Source organism: Coffea arabica, chromosome 8c, assembly GCF_036785885.1.
Source record: "Coffea arabica cultivar ET-39 chromosome 8c, Coffea Arabica ET-39 HiFi, whole genome shotgun sequence".
Classification (NCBI taxonomy): domain Eukaryota; kingdom Viridiplantae; phylum Streptophyta; class Magnoliopsida; order Gentianales; family Rubiaceae; genus Coffea; species Coffea arabica.
Window position 1 is genome coordinate 4942919 of NC_092325.1, and position 5948 is coordinate 4948866.

The following is a 5948-nucleotide window of genomic DNA, read 5'->3' on the forward strand; positions in this document are numbered from 1 at the left end:
AAACAAAAAAAAACCCCTGTGCTAAACCTAATATACAAATAAGCCCCCTATGGTTTCAAAATATACAACGCGACACCTCGTGCTTTGAACTAAGTTGTAACCGTGACGGAAATCGGTAAAATTAACGGGACTGATGTACTGGAAGCTAAAAACAAATTCTTTATACTTAATTTTTAGCAAATATTCCGATTGTACCCCTTAGCCCCCAATAAAACTCCCTCCCAGTGATGCTTGTGTACAGAATCGATTTCTACTTGATTGAGAGAAATTGAACTAGCCTTTGGGAGAAATCAAATTACCACGCAAGAGGTTTGAAAGGTAAAGCCATTCTCCAGATACGAAGTCAACCTGCGAGGAACTACTACTCAATCTTGGCTAAGGTAAAAGGATTTGATTTTGGGTTTTGGCTAACAGATCCTACTCAACACCCCTAATCAGCAAAAATTTCCCATCACAAATGGAAATTTCAGAAATTATTTGCGTCACCTAGTCAACACCCAAATATCAACAAAAATCTCAGCTTTAAATCCAAACTTGCAGTCCCAAATCAGCAAAAATCTCCCATTAGAAATGGACTGGTTGCAGATCAAACCAATGCCAATCATTACCATTCTAGTAGTCAATCACCTCAGGTGAAAGATGTTCTTCTGGGATTTCTGGTATGATACTAGCTAGAGGTGAATCCGTAAGCCAGGTATCTAACCAAAAGTGAATGGATTTCCCATTACCCACTCTCCAACAAACTCCCTCATCCAAAATAACAGCCGTGCTCCATATACCTCTCCACAGATGGGAAGCATTTGATTTACACAAGAAAGCGTTGCTACCATATTTACTGTAAAGGATTTGCTGCCAAAGACCATCCTCATGTTTCAACAAATTCCACCCAAGTTTGCTGAGGGCTGCTTCACTGAGAAGTGAAAGATTTCTAATACCCAGGCCACCACACTCTTTCGGCAAGCAAACCTGATCCCAAGCTACATAATGAACTTTCCTTTCGCCATCTTTTTCCCCCCACAGAAAGTGTCTATTGCAGCAAAGAAGATGAGACCGTTTGGTTGGGCTTTACTTCCTCTCTCTCGCTCTCGCTTTCCCTCTCTCTCTCTTCGTAGGGTTTGAAGGAAAGAAATGAGTCCGTTCAATTGCCTTTTGGGTATTATACAAGGGCATTTTGGTCCTTTCATCAGTTCCCATTAATTTTACCAATTTCCGTCAGTGTTACAATTTAGTTCAAAACACGAGGTGTCGCGTTGTATATTTTGAAACCATAGGGGGCTTATTTGTATATTAGGTTTAGCACAGGGGGCTTTTTTGTTTTTAACCCTTTTTTATATTTATACACTTTTCTAATTAATTTTATCTTTCAAAAAATTTGACACCTAAATTATGTTTTAACAAGTATTTATTAGGCACCCGTCTGACCCAAAGTAATGATCTTCTGCATGGTTCTAAATACATCAAAGATTATAACAGACTCCTCTTGTTGAAGCACAAAATTTTATTGAATTCTACTTCATATCCCAAGAGACAAATTCTGGAATAACATATCTAAACATAACGTTTCAAGTATGAATCCATGCTGGTGTATGCAACTTTTGGTTAAAGGTCTGAAGCTTCTTGACCATCTTTTCCAGCTTCAAACTTCGTCAACAGCCCTCAATGAACAGGTGATAGACGTGGCGAACTACAACTTGGGCAGCATAATCCGTGCCTCTATAATACAAATCCCAGACTTGAAAATTAATCAAAGAAACCCTGAAATGTAACCAAGAAAGAAGTCAAAAGAAAAACTTAAGAGGAGGAGCACATTTTCATTTTTCACAGAAGCTAGCAAGTCTTGTGGAGAAATGCCACATTTTTTCTAGTTCTCTTCCTATAAGCTTTTCCCACTTTCCAATCAATTGCTTTTGAGTGAGAGTATTATCGGGTGCTCGGAGATAAAGATTAGTGTTCTTGGATCATCTACCGCCTTTTTTGTGCAAGTAGCTATGTCATCTTCAGCCATGTAAGCCACTGCAACGCCGGTTTTTCACAAAATTCAACAACCAAACTTATAAGGATTTCATGTGGATTATAATTTCAAAGAATTCCATGATTAATCATAGAGACACAGAAATTTCACAACAGTGTAAAATGTGGTAGGCACCTTTGATGCTGCCATTCCCATACACGTTGACTTTTTCTCTTGGAGCAACTAGTGTACCCATAAGAGATAAGTTGCCCACAAAGTAACCAGCGAAACAGCTACCACATATATAGGTAAATGGGATTTTAGCTTCTTCAATTGTCTTTCTTGCAATCATCTTCTCATCAAATGTTATCCTTCCTGGTTCAAGGGCGTCTCCCATTCTAGCAGGATCCATGCCGAACTCTGATGGCTAGAAATGCTACAAAATTAAGATAACAAAGTAAAGCATTACTCTTCTGATGGACATATTACTGTAGGAGTAAAACTATTAAAATCGATAGATCACGTTTTGCATTCAAAATCTGGCCACGCAAAGAATTCTAAATTACTATTCTCACCTCTGATCAACAGGATAACTATTGGAGCTTTACTTTTTAACATATTTTTGATTTATTTTCTTAAGAATTTCAAATTCCTATAGAATAATTCTTGAGTACCAAATCTCAATATACTATACAAAAATTTGTCCTTAATTAAGGATGACAAGTATAAATGGGGCGGAGGGAACTTTTCTTTTTAGAGGAATAGTTGTCATCAACATACTGTGATTTGGAGAGACATACAAAAGTTTTAATTTATTTCCTATTATGTTGAGAGTTTAGAAAATTCTTCAACAAAATATGGGATGGATGTGTCTAAAATTTTTAGGGATAAGGAAAGAAAATAAACAAGTAGTGTAGTTGGATTACAATATAGTTAACAATAGTAGTATTTAATTTACAAGATTTCAGTGTCTTGATTTGATTGTACCTTGGTATTACCAGCTTCTTTGATATCCTCAACAAGCTTAAGCTGCAACAAAATGTTATGACTTCGGTAAAACGATCCAGACATGGCGCAGACAAACACATCCACAAGGCTTTGATGGTCGGAAAATGAAGCCTCCACGAGGAGGGCTCCTTGCTCCTTAAAGGACAATAACACCAGCACTTTATCAATGTCTAGGCCAATTTCTTGGCGTTGGAGGACATAGGTTGTATGCCGCTGAGCTAAGCTGGCCTTGACAGTCCACTTACCTATGCACCATGTGCCCCCAACTACAAGAATCTTACTCTTTGCCATTTCCTCTAGTTTTTTCTTCTTTTTTAACCCCCTTGGCTTTGAGGAGTTTAAGAACGCAAGACTTTATATAGAGATTTGATACCCTATATGGGATGGTTTTGAGGAGTTTAAGAACGAAAGACTTTATATAGATATGTGAGACCCAAAGGGATGGTTTCTGAAAATATACCAATAACATCATTTCTTTCCCTAAAATGAAATTAGAATCCGAAACTTGAAAAGTCTCAAACTTTTGCTTTTGGTCTCCAACTTTTAATTCGATTAAAAATTTGTTAAATCAAATTGTTGCTAGATACAAAAGGGCTTTCTTGGTACAAAATTATAGTCTTTCTCTCTTGAACTTGTTGTTTTATTGTATCTTTTTCTGCTTTGGGCTGATACGGTGCACAAAAATCCAAATAGGAGCGGTATGTTAAAATTTTGAAAGTTAAGAGAAGATGAGCGAAATTATTAGGAATCTTAGTAGAGGTATTTAAAATTATCCCATTATTTATTGTTTGACCAACAGGCAAGGGTGGGAGCATCCATACGATGAAATAATCAGCCATGAGATGCTTGTTGGCATTTTCGTTACTTGAGGAGATGGCACATCCACATGATCATTTAATAAAGGGTAAATTACTCATAATTCCCCAATACTTTTGTATAATATTATATAACCCTCTTAAGTTTTTAAAATATTGACATAACCTCCTATAATTTTATATAAAATGGAAAATAGATGGAAAGCATCTTCGCTACAGCCATTGACTGAAACACGCTTCACAGGCATGAAAATAGTTTTACAGGTAAACCGTTTATGTCCGGTTTTATTCAATTCAATTGAATGTAAGTTCATTTATTCATAATGTAAATATTTTAACATGATATAAATGTAGAATAAAATTTTAGGAATGTCACACATAACACTGAAAGGATATACATGATGTAATCTAACTATTGTAATTTTTTGATTAATTATGACTTTAAAGTTTAAATGATGATCACTATAGCAATCGGTCCTATCCTACTTTTGTTGTAGTGGCATTGCATTCCTAATAAGTAGTACATACTTCCTCCTCCTTTTTCTACCCTCCTTTTTCCAGCGGGCTTTTTCTCTTGTATGTTGTAATTTACAAAAACTATTTGCTATTTGTGGACATTTCCTACATATTCATACTCATATAGAAGGTTTAAAGAAAAAAACCTTAATTTGGCTTGTTTGACTTCTTATTGAACTCCTCCTTTCAAGATACAACTTTTCAAGTAACATTGATTATTAGGTTTAATATCATACGACATCGGTCTACCCTAAACAACCAGTGTTATTGGATATCACAATAATTATTTGATAACTTAATGGCAATAAAATCTATTAATAGGATCTAAAATCAAAGGGCCTGTTTGGAACCTGAGTTTTTTGGGAGTTTGTCTAAAACTTTACTGTAGTGCACTGTAGAAGTTTTTGAAAAAAATTTGTAGAAGTTTTTGTAAGGTAAAAAACTTTTTTGTAAAAGTTTTTGAAATGTTACTGTAGACGTTTTTTGGATATTTTTAGAGGTATTTTTAAAACATATTTTTGAGTATTTTATAATTTATAATTTTTATATTTTTATATTTTAAACATTTATGCATTTATAAATATTTAGAAATAAATATATTTATATATTTATATAAAAATATATAAATGTATTATATTATATATAATACGTAATATACATATATTTATAAATTTATAAATGTATAATTAATATAAATGTATAAATTATAATTTATAAATGTATATGATGATTATGTATAAATGTATTAATATAATTAATATAAATGTATTAATGTATTAATATTATGTATAATTGTATAATTAATAATGTTTATAATTTATAATTTTTATTGTTTAAATATTTATATGCATTTATGCATTTATAATACATTTATAAATAAATATATTTATATATTTATATAAAAATATATAAATGTATTATATTATATATAATACATAATATACATATATTTATAAATGTATAAATGTATAATTAATATAAATGTATATATTATAAATGAATATTATATAAATGTATAAATTATAATTTATAAATATATATGATGATTATGTATAACTGTATTAATATAATTAATATAATTGTATAAATGTATAATTAATATTGTTTATAATTTATAATTTTTATTGTTTAAATATTTATATATATTTATGCATTTATAATGCATTTATAAATAAATATATTTATATAGTTAAATAAAAATATATAAATGTATTATATATAATACATAATATAAATATATTTACAAATGTAATAATTGTATATTATTATAAATGAATATTATATAAATATATAAATTAATATACTATAAATATATAATATTATGTATAAATGTATTAATATAATTAATATAAATGTATTAGTATTATGTATAAATGTATAATTAATATTGTGTGTTAATATTATGTATAAATGTATTATATTATACATAATACATAATATAATTGTATATAAATATACATAAATATAGATACATAAATGTGTAATATATATAATATGTATTATATATATTAAATATATAATATTTATATAAATGTATAATTACATATTTATATTAATATTAATTTATATGGTATATAATATTTATATAAATATATAAAAATATATTTTAAATAAAATGAAATATTTATAATATGTTTAAATAAATATATAAATATATA

The 5948-nt window shown here is 30.0% G+C and overlaps 1 pseudogene; it reads right to left on the minus strand.

The window, feature by feature from the left end:
- Positions 1 to 1548: 1548 nt before the first annotated feature.
- LOC113706492 (isoflavone reductase homolog) lies at positions 1549 to 3250 on the minus strand (annotated as a pseudogene).
- Between the last annotated feature and the right edge of the window lie 2698 nt (positions 3251 to 5948).